Below are 13,175 nucleotides of genomic sequence, written 5' to 3' on the forward strand. Positions count from 1 at the left end.
ATGGAATACCAAATAATACCAAATCTCAGTTTCTGAGTAGGTTATTCCTAATGGAATACCAAATTCCTAATGGAATACCAAATAATACCAAATCTCAGTTTCTGAGTAGGTTAATGCGAAACCCCTATATAGAGTTCCCTAAATCTTAATGGTTAAAAGAAAGGAAAAAGGAACAATTAACACAGGGAATACATTGAAATACAATAAAAAGGTATAATATTTAATTATACTCTAAGTCAAAACCTATATATGAACGCTAAATAAGTCAAATATCTCAAGAAAAGGAGCCACAAAGGGGGGGGGAGGAGACCTCAAAAGGGAGAGGAAAGGAGAAAGAGCGGGGGGGGGAACAAGCTCAGGGGGGAAGAGAAATAAAAGAGAAAAGATAATTCCATTATATTGAAAACATATCAGCAAAGAGAAAGAAAATACTGATAGATACATCACTAAAAATATCGGGCTTTTCATTTATCCCAGCACAAAGACAGAAAGAAAAAAAAGCTGGTAAATATCTCAGCTGACTCACATAATATAGAGTTAATATCAAATCTTAAAACCAGTGTCCAAGGACACTCTCTCATTTAGGGGGAGACTAATAAACAGTGCCGGGACTTTAACTTCTATGCCTGGGAACAAAGGGTTATCAGATTTCTATACAGTAAAATTCCTTCAGTTAGAATCCTTCCGCGTAAATCCCGCCATGGCTACCTATCCAAAAACTAAGTAGTTCTGCTAGGACACACCCAAAAGACATATAGCTAAAGCAAATAAACTTTTAAATAAGACTTAGATACTCAAAAAGACCCCTTTTTGTAAAATCTTCTTAAATTATCTTAAAGTGAAACACCACTTAACAGTCTCCCCCCATGCCAATTTCCCCTCCCTGTGTTTAACAAAAAGTACCATGGTTGCAACATCAGAATAAAAAATCATCATCACTCCAACTCAGCTGAGTAACAAGTTTAGAAATTCTTCAAAGTAAAGTCAAGATCCTGATACAAAATGCTAATTGACATTAACTGTATTTGAATGGCAGTTCCATCAGTGGTATTTAACTACAAAAGACCAAGAAGTCCTGATTCCACTAAGAGAGATAGAACATAGGAAAACAGTCCTCCTTTTCCTCTGCCGAAACAGTCAGCCAGTTCTCACCAGTCATTTTCATTTCCCCAGTCAGAGCTTCAAATGGTTGGTAATAGGAAGATAATTGTCCAGCCGTAAAACACTTTGTCAGCCGTGCAAACAGAAAGGACTATAAATTCAAGGAAGATCTGCCAGGCAAATCCTCCCAAACGCAGATAAACTAAGTCTTTCCAGTTGGGACTTCGTAAGTAAAACTTAAGCTGGTTAAATGTGTAAATATGTGGCATTGCAGAACAATTTTTTAAAGACCCATAAAAGAACTTATTTTCTCTCCAAGCCAATCTTCTTCACCATTCCTCGTCTCCATTGCAGATGTCATACTTTTTTGCTGAAAAGTTCAAGGGGGGGCCTCAGAAAATACAAAGTTCATGATCATCTTCGACAGATTACATGTAAGTTAAAGATCAAGATAAAATAAGTAATTGCTGTAGCCTCAAACATTTTAAAAGGATTCTTAAAAGCAAAACTAAAAGCTGATAGCATTGGAATGCTGAGCTCCCTGGCAAAGTCCATTGAAGGATTCAAAAATAGAAGATAGCAAAAAATAAGCAAAAGTTGAGAGTATAAAAACTGTAGATCTGAAAAACTCACAGCCGTAGTCATCTCAGAGATTTGTTAGAGGAGGGAAAAGATTTATAGCAGGTCGTCCATTACTGGGCGGTGGAAATGCCTCTTCCCGTTCAGTCCGATGATTGCAGAAAGGTCTCTCCGGGTTTTCATCCAGGGTTTTCCAGACTTTTCAGGATCTGGGGGCCCCCTGGCCCCACACTTCCAGAAGGAGGACTGAGCCCTGCACACATACCAACCTCCATCCAGCTGATGGAAGGTTTTAGGACCAAACGGTAGATGAAATCCCTGACTACTAATTAGTCAGGTGTTTTTGTTTTGAACGCCATTTTGCTTCCTCTTCTGATGTTGAATTTCAAAGGCTTACATTGTTGAATGATGATTCCCAAAATCCAAAAGAAAAATAAAATGAAAGAATACCCCCTCCCTAGCAAGAAAGCTTCATGTGAAGGTTCCAAAATGTAAGACAGAAAATAGAATGTTTAGTTATCAGCCATAAAATATCTTGTCAACGCCGAAGTTCCAATGCAGTAAATAAGTCAGAGCTCAAAGTAAGAATTACGATCTTCTATCTGAGAACTAAGTTGATAATAGTGTAGGCAGTAGGCTCTGCGAAGGAAATGAAGAAAAAACATCCAAGCAGTGGAATTTTATCAGTTGACATCCTCTACCAGCAGCCCTCTTAATGCCGTAAATTATTCCACAGTTACTTCTAGGAAGGTCAGTAAGAGGTTCAGAAATGCAAAAAAATAAAAATTCCAAAGATCTTGCATACTCCTAGCTGTAGCCTCTCAGAGATTAATTAGGAAAGAAAAGTGGGTAGATAGTTGCAAGATTATCTCTTCATCAGTTTTGATATTGTTTGCCTCTTCCATTCAGCCTGTTGCTTACGCAGAAAGGTTTATTCCGGGGGTTCATCCAGGGAAATCTCCCCAAATTCCCCCCACTGGGGGAAAAAAACTGAGCCCTGCATGCAATCCGATCTCCATCATAATGATGAGAGATAATTGGACCAAGTAGGAGCCAAAACATCTGGACTACTAGCCAGCTGCTTCTCTTCGAGACGCCATCTTCGCAAAAAAGTCCAATGTACACTTTTTATTGCAGTGTTTTCACAATGTGCTTCATTTTGTCCTGCAAAGCATACATTTCTCTCTCTTAAATTTGTCTCTCTCCTTTTGTCCTGCAAAGCACGTATATGATGGTCATATCAAGTCTGATTAAACACAGCAAAAAAGCAATGTGCACATGTATACTGGTTATGTAAAAGTGGGGGGAGGATATGAAGGACCTAAATGCTGAAGCAGACTGTGGCTTAATACTCTGCAATATTTGTTGTAATGTATCTTTCACCCAGTTGCACAAGAGCACTGTTGCACTAAGTGCAGGAATTGAGCAATAGATAGTCATTGGGAATAATAGCTGTCAATTGTGCAACTGTTTGCTCATTTCCTGCATTTAGCACAACCGTGTCCTTTCACAATGTGCAAATGCTCTGTTACAACACACTTATAATGTTGCATAGTATGTTGGACTGTGCATGCACAGCACTTTGTACTAGGGATGTGCGAAATGTTTTGAGTACAGAACGACTTGTACCCGAAACTGCCCATTTCGGGTGATTCGTTGCCAAAATGAATCACCCACTTGCCCTCCTGAAATGTTTTGGAGCTGAAACGAAACACCCCCGTTTTGGCTCTGAATTATTTGTAGTTTTGGCTCTCCATTTTGCCTCTCCACCATAGCTGGTTTGATAACGATTGCATCCAAGTAAAGAATACATTAGTTGCTAAGTTCAATTTATTTAGGGCTTCTCCAAATGATGACTTGGCTAGAGAAATAAGGGAACTGAAAAGCCAGTATAAATGGATAATTGGGGCGATAATTGGGGGGGAGCAAGTGGCGGTGAAGGAATCCTGGGATCAACTTCTTGCAGCGGCCAAATCAAAAGATGCTAAATTGTTCTGGAAAATAGTATCAGGCAGTCTTAAATGGTCCTCGGGTAGTTTGTATGGTCATATCTCTCCCGATGCTTGGACAGTACATTTCGGGGTGCTGTATCAATCAGATCTGACATCTCCGTTTGATTACAATTTGGACTGTCTACCCCCATGGCCGCCAGTCTCTGTGAGTGAGGTCACTAAGTTGATATCTCAGTTACCATCTGGTAAAGCCCCCGGTAAGGATATGATCATGGGAGAACTTCTTAAGGCTGATATCAACTGGTGGGCCCCTATCCTAGCTAAGCTTTTAACTTACATTGATGGGGTGGGTTGTATTCCCAAGGACTGGCAAACGGCCATCATTACACCAATCTATAAGGGAGGTCAGCATTGTAACCCCTCTAATTACCGCCCAATAAGTTTATTATGTATAGTTAGCAAACTTTACACAAGGCATTTGTGCCACAAACTTATCACCTGGGTTGAAGAGAATTCCATCCTTAGAGAAGAACAAGCAGGCTTTCACTCTGGCCAGTCAACTATAGATCAAGCCTTGGTCCTCTCCCATTTGATAGAGAAATACTCTAGTAAAAACTCTTCGTTATATGTGGCCTTCATTGACTTCAGGGCTGTGTTTGACTCAATTTCTAGGACTCAATTTCTAGAAATTTCTCATTTTCTGTGTTTGATTCAATTTCTTTGGAACAAACTAGCTAGTAGGGGTGTGCAATTTGGGAATTCGGTGATTCGGTTCGGGACCCGAACTGAATCACCCCTGTTCTGTTTTGTGCCCGAATATGGGCAACCCGAATCACCCTTGATTCGGTTTGGATTTGGATTTAATCCCAAACCGAATCTGAATCAATTCGGGGGGTAAAAAATGGGCCCAGGGGCAAAATTTTGGGGTGGGGTGGTAGTGCCCAATGGGTGGAGTCTACCACCCCAATTTCAGGGGAATTGGGCATTTAGTGACTTTGGGGCAGTTCGGGGGCATAGCATGGGATCTGGGCAAAAGGAGTGGGGTGGGGTGGTAGTGCCTAATGGGTGCAGGCTACCACCCCAATTTCAGGGGGATTGGGCAAAGGGCTGATTTTGGGGGAATTTCTGAAGTTTTCATGTCTTTGGGGCAGATTGGGGCAGATTGGGGCAGAAAGTGGGGCCTGGGGCAGAATAGTGGGGTGGGGTGGTAGTGCCTAATGGGTGGAGGCTACCACCCCAATTTCAGGGGGATTGGACAAAGGGCTGATTTTTTGAGAATTTTTGAAGTTTTAGTGACTTTGGGGAAGTTTGGGGGCAGAAAGTGGATCTGCCCCAAAATAGTGGGGTGGGGTGGTAGTGCCTAATGGGTGGAGGCTACCACCACAATTTCAGGGGGATTGGGCAGAGGGCTGATTTTTTGAGAATTTTTGAAGTTTTGGTGTTTTTGGGGCAGATTGGGGGCAGAAAGTGGATCTGCTCCAAAGGAGTGGGGTGGGCTGGTAGATAGTGCCTAATGGGTGGAGGCTACCACCCGTCCCCAATTTGAGAGTGATTGGGCAGAGGGGTGAATTTTGGTGAATTTCTGAGGTTTGTCTTCATAAGGTGAAGTGTGCTAAATTGATTACTTCCTCATATTCATAGTAGTAGAGAGTGTGAAAAAGTGAAAGTGAGGTCATGAGAGTTGTCTAATTGAAAAAAAATCTCATTTGCTATGCTAGAATGAGAATTCACACCTCAGAAGTTTTTTCTGAGGTGTGAATTCTCATTCTATCATAGCAAATGAGATTTTTTTCAATTAAACAACTCATGACCCCACTTTCACTCTTTCACACTCTCAATTACTATGAATATGAGGAAGTAATCAATTTAGCACACTTCACCTTATGAAAACACATCATTGATGGTTAAGTATGACAGTGAAGGTCATCTATCGGACCCTGTCCCAGTTTAGAAAGGGGTTAAACAGGGCTGTATTTGGGCTCCCTTCCTGTTTAATTTTTATATGAATTATTTAATCCCCCTCTTAGATGACCTTGTTTTTCATCAGCCCAAGCTAGCAGGCAGAATGATATCTATCCTGCTGTAGGCAGACGATGCAACATTATTATCTATTGCACTTGCTGGCATGCAGAGGGCTCTGAGAACTCTTGCACAATTTTGTGCTGAGGAATTTCTGACCATTAATACTCACAAAACCAAGGTGATGGTGTTTGGTAAGAGATCAAAAAAGCATTGCTGGTTTATAAATGGTAATAGGGTTCAGCAAATTAAAATGTATAAATATCTTGGCCTTGTGCTCCATGAGTGTCTCTCATGGAGACCCCACTGTGACTATTTAGCCAATACAGTCACAGCTGTATTTAAAAAAGAATTACACCAAAGGGGCCTATTCCATTCCTGCTGCACTGAAGGTTCACCAAGCTAAAATTCTAGCCCAGCTGCTCTATGGAAGACAGATTATTTTGACAGGAAATCTACAGTCACTTGAATGGGTTCAAACAAGACTTCTGTGAGGTACTTTCCAACTCCCTCATTGTGTCTCGAATGCGTTGCTTCGTTTAGAGGCGGGCATTACCAGGATAGTAGCTCAGGCATGGTTATGTTTCATTAATTATTGGCACAAAATTAACTTTCGTGGGTTGGGCTTGGTTCCTTTGGTTTTAAAGGACGAATATCAGTCCATTTGGAAGAAAAATGTACAGGTCATACTGGGTAATTGTAGGTTTTCTGAGCAATTCATACGCCCCTTAGGCCCAGATTTAGTAAAAAAAGTTTTAAAACAGAGAATTTGGGACCTGGAGAAACAAAGGGACCTGAGTAGGGTACCTCTATTGGAGCTTATAATGATTACTTCTCAAGTTACCCACTTCCAGCAATTTATCTCATGTACTTGTCTGCTCTGACCCAAAGGAGAGCATTCTCCCAGGCTCAGTTTAATGTCCTGCCATCTATGGTTTTGGAGGGAAGGTATAAGGGCATCCCTTATAAGGATCGACTATGTCCCTGTGGTGCAGAAGTGGTTGAGACAACTGCACATGTTTTTTTACACTGTACCTTTTACAAAACCATCCGTACCTCCTGGCTTGAACCTTATTTGTGCAAATTTTGGGTCCCAGGGCCAAAACAGTGGGGTAGGGTGGTAGTGCCTAATGGGTGGAGGCTACCAACCAAATTGCAGAGAGATTGGGCAAAGGGCAGATTTTTGGTGAATTGTTGAAATTTTAGTGTCTTTGGACACTTCAGAATGTTGGAAACAGCATCCTAACCTGATTTTTTATTGGCAAATTCCCCATAGAAATCTATGGGGAAAGACTTTTTTTAATCACCGGGGGGGGGAAACCCTGATTCGACAGGGAGCTCTGTAAGTTGCCCCACAAATAGATAAGGATGGCTAGACTCTGTCAAGAGAATTAGATCATATGTTGATTTCAAATTAATTTTTAAAGTAACCTGGAAATTGGGTTAATAGAGAATTAATTAATAAATTAATTAATAGAGAATTGCAGAAGAAAAATGAGGATACATCCAATAATCGGAGGGGAAGTGATATAACATCTGAGAATCCTCTGCTTTCTTTTTAAAGTTGTAAGTAAAATAACCGGCTAAAATCTTTTTAAAAAGTTTTCAAAATAAATGCATGGGTGGGCAGGCAGGCAGGCAGGCAGAAAGATGGCAGATGTCTTTTCTTTCCCCCAGCTGTGATCAAGGGGAAAATGAGGACTCTTGCTGTGATTTGGAGCTCTGAAATGCTTCAGGATTTCCCAGACAGTGTTAAAGAATTCTGACCTGAAGTAGGCTTTTTTATTTCAGACTGGGAATATCTCCAAAATGTCCAATGTCAGGCCATTTCCAAAATTCCAACCTTGCACAGTCCTACTACTTTTTCTGGAAAGAAAGCTGAACAAAGGAAAATTTCAGAAGCATTTCACATGTGCTACATTCATGTCCGATTATTCTAATTCATGTTTCTACTATTCCCCTTAACCCCGCTTTTCAACTTCAATCTGAAAGCCATGAGTATAGGCTGCTGGGAAGAAGTAGGGATGTGTGACCAGGCTCACCTCAGCTTGAGGTCAGACCAGGCCAGTTTGAGGTCAGACCAAGCCAGACCAGGCTCACCTCAGCTTGAGGTCGAGCTGAACCACCACCACCCCGCCCCCAGCTATCACAGGACCAGTTTGGGGAGTCATGTTTAAAAATTCTTTTTAAAAAACTCACTGCCTCTGGGGGCCACTGTCATGGCCACAGCAGGGGGTCTCCGGCAGATCCCCTTCCCCCACTGGCTTCCCTCTGGGCACAAATAGCCAGGTTCGGGCCATTTTTGATTTGCTCAGGGTTGTTTGCGGCCTGTTCTGGGCCTTGTGGTGGCTATTTTGGAAGCTGCTGCACATGCATACTGTCCATCTGTATGACCCCAGTCACACAGGTGGCTAGTGCTCATGCATGGTGGCCTCAAAAATGGCCACCAACAGCACAGATAAGCCCTTAACAGGCCCCAAATGGCCTAAACTGGGCCAGTTACAATTGGGGGAGGCCAGCAGGGGAGGGGGTATTACTGGAGTCATCCCCGCAGCCATGTCAGTGCTGCCTCCAGAGGCAGTAAGTTGTTTTTTTTAAAAATAATGATAGAACCCCCAAACTGGCTCAAATAATAGCTGAGCTGGGGGGGGTCTGTTTTTGGGGGAGCAAAGCTGAACATGCTCTGTTCGGTTCAGACTTGAACCAAACCAGGCAAACCGGTTTTGTGCATACCCCTAGGCAGAATAATTTTGGGATAACTCTGAAGAAGTGATTGGGTGATTAAAGTGTTGACTAGCAAGATCTGGATTTAAATGTCCACTTGGCCATTAAGCTCCTTGGACCAGTTACTATATTTTTTCACTCTAACTCAAGGATTCTCAAACTTGGGTCCCCAGATGTTGTTGGAAAATAATTCCCATCATCTCCAACCACAATGACTAAAGGTAATTGTGTCTGGGACAATGAGAGTTATAGTCCAACAACATCTGGGGACCCAAGTTTGAGGAGTTCTGCTCTAACGAGGGCTTTTAATGCAAGGATAAAACAGGAAATTCCTGCTTGTTACCCTTAGCTCCTGGAGGAAGGGTAGAATATCATTGTGATAAATGAAATAATGTAGGCACCAGCAAATTACTTTTTACATGACAAATAAAAACACACTTTTAAAATACTTTTTACATGAAGTAAAAACACACTCTCAATTGTGAAGGGAAGGCTTTTTGACACTCTCTATTTCCTGTTGCAACTGTGTATGTAGATGCATGACTATGCAAAGGCAAACCAGTGTGACTCATCAATATTTGTTGAACAGCAAGAAAAAGGAAAAGGATAAAAACAAGAAAAAACACATCAAACAATATTTTATCCTTAAAAATGCAGGCACACCAATCATTTTCAAGCAGTAGATTCATACATCATAGATGCCAGAACAAACCATGCACGAAGCAAAATATCTGAATGATCCCATAGGTTAGAATGGCACACACACACATTTCTAAATCCATGTTTGCCAAGGTAATGAAACTATGGAGGAAAGGGAGCATTTGTATAGAGAATTAGTGGATGGGGATGATGTTTTAACTCATCCCACTCATTCTAATTATCCCCCCTAAAACAGTGCCCTAGATTATTTTCTTTTAGCTCAGTTTACTTCGGGTTTGTGATGCTAGCGGTGGGGGGGGAGCGGGGGGGGGGACATTACAAATTGGAGGAGGGGGCTCCAACTAAATCAGTGGCCAAAAGAAGGATCAACACATCCCCCTCTTACCAATGGGTAATTACCAATTACTTCCCATGCAGTAATTTCTATCACCCCCATATATGACTTACAAAGAAGCCCTATTCAGACATGAGGCTTGGTTTTATGCCTTTTAACAGGGTAGGAGAGCCGTAGACACTTCCGAGAGGCAGTTGTGTGCATGCAGAAATCAAGGTAGGAAGAGGAAGGGCGAGTGATTGTGTAGGAACCAGGAGGTGGGTAAGACAACTTACATTTTGTCTACATCATTTTATCGAGGGTGGACAAAAAAATCATCCTTCCCAGTTTCTGCATGATCACTCTCCCTTCCTCCGACCTTGATCTTTACATGCACACGATTGCCAGTTAGGAGTGTGCACAACAATCCTATCCTCTCTGGACACCCCTCTTACCCTGTTTAGGGTCACGAGAACAAGCCTATTATGTTGTACGAGTCTACAAATGTCTGTATCAGGAGTGGCCAGTGCGGGTGCCGCTAGGGTGGCGGCGAGAAGCACCTTTAAGCACTTGACTTGACTAGCAAGCCAGAGGTTGCCGGTTCAAATCCCCGCTGGTATGTTTCCCAGACTATGGGAAACACCTATAGCAGGCAGCAGCGATATAGGAAGATGCTGAAAGGCATCATCTCATCCTGTACGGGAAAGGGAAAGGTAAACCATTCCTGTATTCTGCCAAAGACAACCACAGGGCTCTGTGGTCACCAGGAGTCGACACCGACTTGATGGCACACTTTACCTTTACCTCCACTCCAGCTGCAGCTACAAATTACTCTGAGCAGCAGCACACTGCCTGGCACGCCCTGTGATGGCAGATTCGCTCCACCATTCACCTGGCCACTGGTGGGCGATGGGCTCCGTGGAAGCCAGGTGAGTGGCAGGGCTGATCCACTGCCATAGGGAGTGGTGGGCAGTACACTGCAGCATGGAGTAGTTTGCAGCTAGAGCTGGAGCAGAGGTAAGCATCTATTAATTTGTGCTTAAAGGTGCCTCACTGCCACCCCGGCTGGAGGCATCTGAACCAGCCACTCCTGGTCTGTACACTCAAACATGTTTTTGTGTGAATGACTGTACCTGTGTTCATTTCAAAGATGAACAGGGGTACAGGCCCTCAAACGCAGGGTACAGCTAGGCAGTGTAATGCTGTACCTCTGTTCAACAGAATTTGTGAATAACCATAGCAGCATACGTATCTGAACTCATACACTCGTTATAGGAATGTTGAACATAACATGTGAAAAGGGCTAGAAATAACAAGTCTTATTTCTCCTGTATTTTCCTCATAAACTGTAGTTCTACCTCAGACCTTCAACTGAGGGGAAAAAAGAGTTGATTGTTTCCTTCAGCTGGCATAGTGAATTTATTACCCTGTTCCTGAGTTCTGTGAAAGCATTGCATTTCGGCTGCACTATAAGGAAGGAAAACTGACACAAATACTTTCAAAGATTACTTTTGATGTGTTTGTGCACTGGAATTTCAATAGCAAAAAAAAAAAAAAAAGAGCTATGGGCACTCAGCAAAGCAAACCACCATTATGTATAAATAATATTTGATAAACAAAACTCCCTACAGCACAACATCTTCCAAAAGATCACTCAGCAGGAGGGAACATGTGGCTGGATGTCAGACCACATTATGGCCCTGATCCTGCTATATTTGAGCACAGCACACTTAGTGTTTTGCTCTAAGATCCCACTTTTGTGTGGATCCTTGCTGGTGGGGCAAAAAGCATGTATTGTATTCAGGCCAGAGGTCCCTTCCTGTCAGAGCTGACAGCCTTGATCATCTGTCTGGAAATTTATGTTCACTTAGAAGAGGCACTGTCCCAGATACTCAGATGCTGTGTTGGATAATCCCCACTAACCAGAGTCTTTTACATTTCCAGCAATGGTGGAGTCAAGAGCAAGAGCCTGTTTCTGAATTTCCCACAATGGACCATTATGAACAAGGGCTGCTGCAAATGGTGATTGTCTCTAGGCCACCTTTGCACATTACACCAAACCAGAGGGAAACAAGCCAGAGGTTCAATTTTGTGGTCGTTCAAATGTGTGAAACTGGTTTCATTATGAAAGCGACTCAAGGTTTCTCTCCCCAAACAGTAATTTCAGTTTGTAGTGAGTTTCGCTGCTCCAGCCTGAGGTTTGAAGGCAACATCATGTTGTCTGAATTCTGCCGCCGCTGTAACCTGGATTTTGTGCTATGGCTGCTGCCAAACCATAGAGAGGGAGGCTCAGATCAGCCCAGGGACGTGCCAGCTCTACGCCTGCCATGCATCTCTCTGGCCACCTCTCCAAGCACTTGCATGCCCCCAGCACACACACACACACACACACACACTGTCTCCACACTCCTCCAGCCATTGCCCAGCAACAGGGATGCTGCATTGCCCCATCAGAAGTTTCAAAGCATGTAAAAGGGAAAAGGTGCATTGGAAGATGCCTGTTTCCACTGTCTTCCATGTCCCTCCCTCTTTGGCAATCTGCAGAAAAATGGGATGGGATGTCTAATAGTACATCTTCTGGTCACCTCCAGACTTGATTACTGCAATGTGCTCTATGTGGGGCTGACTTTGTATGTAGTCTAGAAACTGTAGTTGGTCCAGAATGTGGCAGCCAGGTTGGTCTCTGGGTCATCTTGGAGAGACCATATCACTCCTATCTTAAAAGATCGACACTGGTTGCCAATAAGTTTCCGGGCAAAATACAAAGTCTTGGTTATAACCTATAAAGCCCTAAACAGCTTGGGCCCTGGGTATTTAAGAGAATGCCTTCTTCGCGATGAACCACACCACCCATTGAGTCTGACTCTGGAGAGTTCTCCACTAAGCTGCTGGCCTGCACCTAGTTTAATAAGTCTTAGGTGCCCAGAACTAAGGCCTTCTGCATTTGTTCAGACTTTGCATGGTTAATTGCTCTATGCTGTGGCTTGAGTTTTTCATTTACGATTTTGATTTATTTTACTGTTGTGTTTTTAACTAGCACTTTTAACTAGTGCAAGCTGCCTTGATTTTTTTTTTTAATTAGACAGGGCATACACTTTTAAAATAAGGAAATGAATAAATAGCCCTGAGTGATTAGACGTAGTCAAAGATTAGACATAGTCAAAGATTAGGTTAGTCTTAAAACACATGAGAGCAGAAGCTAATAACTACCCATGTATTTCAAAGGGGCATGGAAAATAAAGGATCTTTTAAAGCAGTAAAATGGATGGTTGAATTAGGGCTGGGTGAATGTTTCAGTGTACACACACACATACACACACACACATATATATATATATTCTGGGAGATATATCTATATCCATATAGATGTATAAAAACTAGGGGACTTTTTAAATGTTGAATGTCATCCTATGAACACTTACCTGGTACTAAGCTCCACTGAACACAGTGGGACTACTTCTAAGTTAACATGAAATGATTGGACCTTTAGACCCACCAAGCCAGAAGGACAGTTCCATTTCATAGTGTAACTAAAAGATTAAGCAAACATCAGGGTTGGGTCAATATAGCTATGGGAAATATAGACACAACAGCTTTGTGTTACACACTGGCTCATAATGTTTTTCAGTGGCATTACTAATATGGACCAGACATGCAAATACTGGCTTACATATTGTGTAAAGCATCACAGGTGGTAGGAGTGCTGCCCATGTTGCTGTGCATGTGTCAGCACCATTGTTGTACTTGCACCCCAGGCAGTTCTGCTCTAGTGTAATGATGCACAAATGCAGGTGTTCAAGAGGACACCCATTGGCGTTGCTTTGTTA

This window comes from Hemicordylus capensis, chromosome 3 (assembly GCF_027244095.1).
Source record: "Hemicordylus capensis ecotype Gifberg chromosome 3, rHemCap1.1.pri, whole genome shotgun sequence".
Lineage (NCBI taxonomy): Eukaryota > Metazoa > Chordata > Lepidosauria > Squamata > Cordylidae > Hemicordylus > Hemicordylus capensis.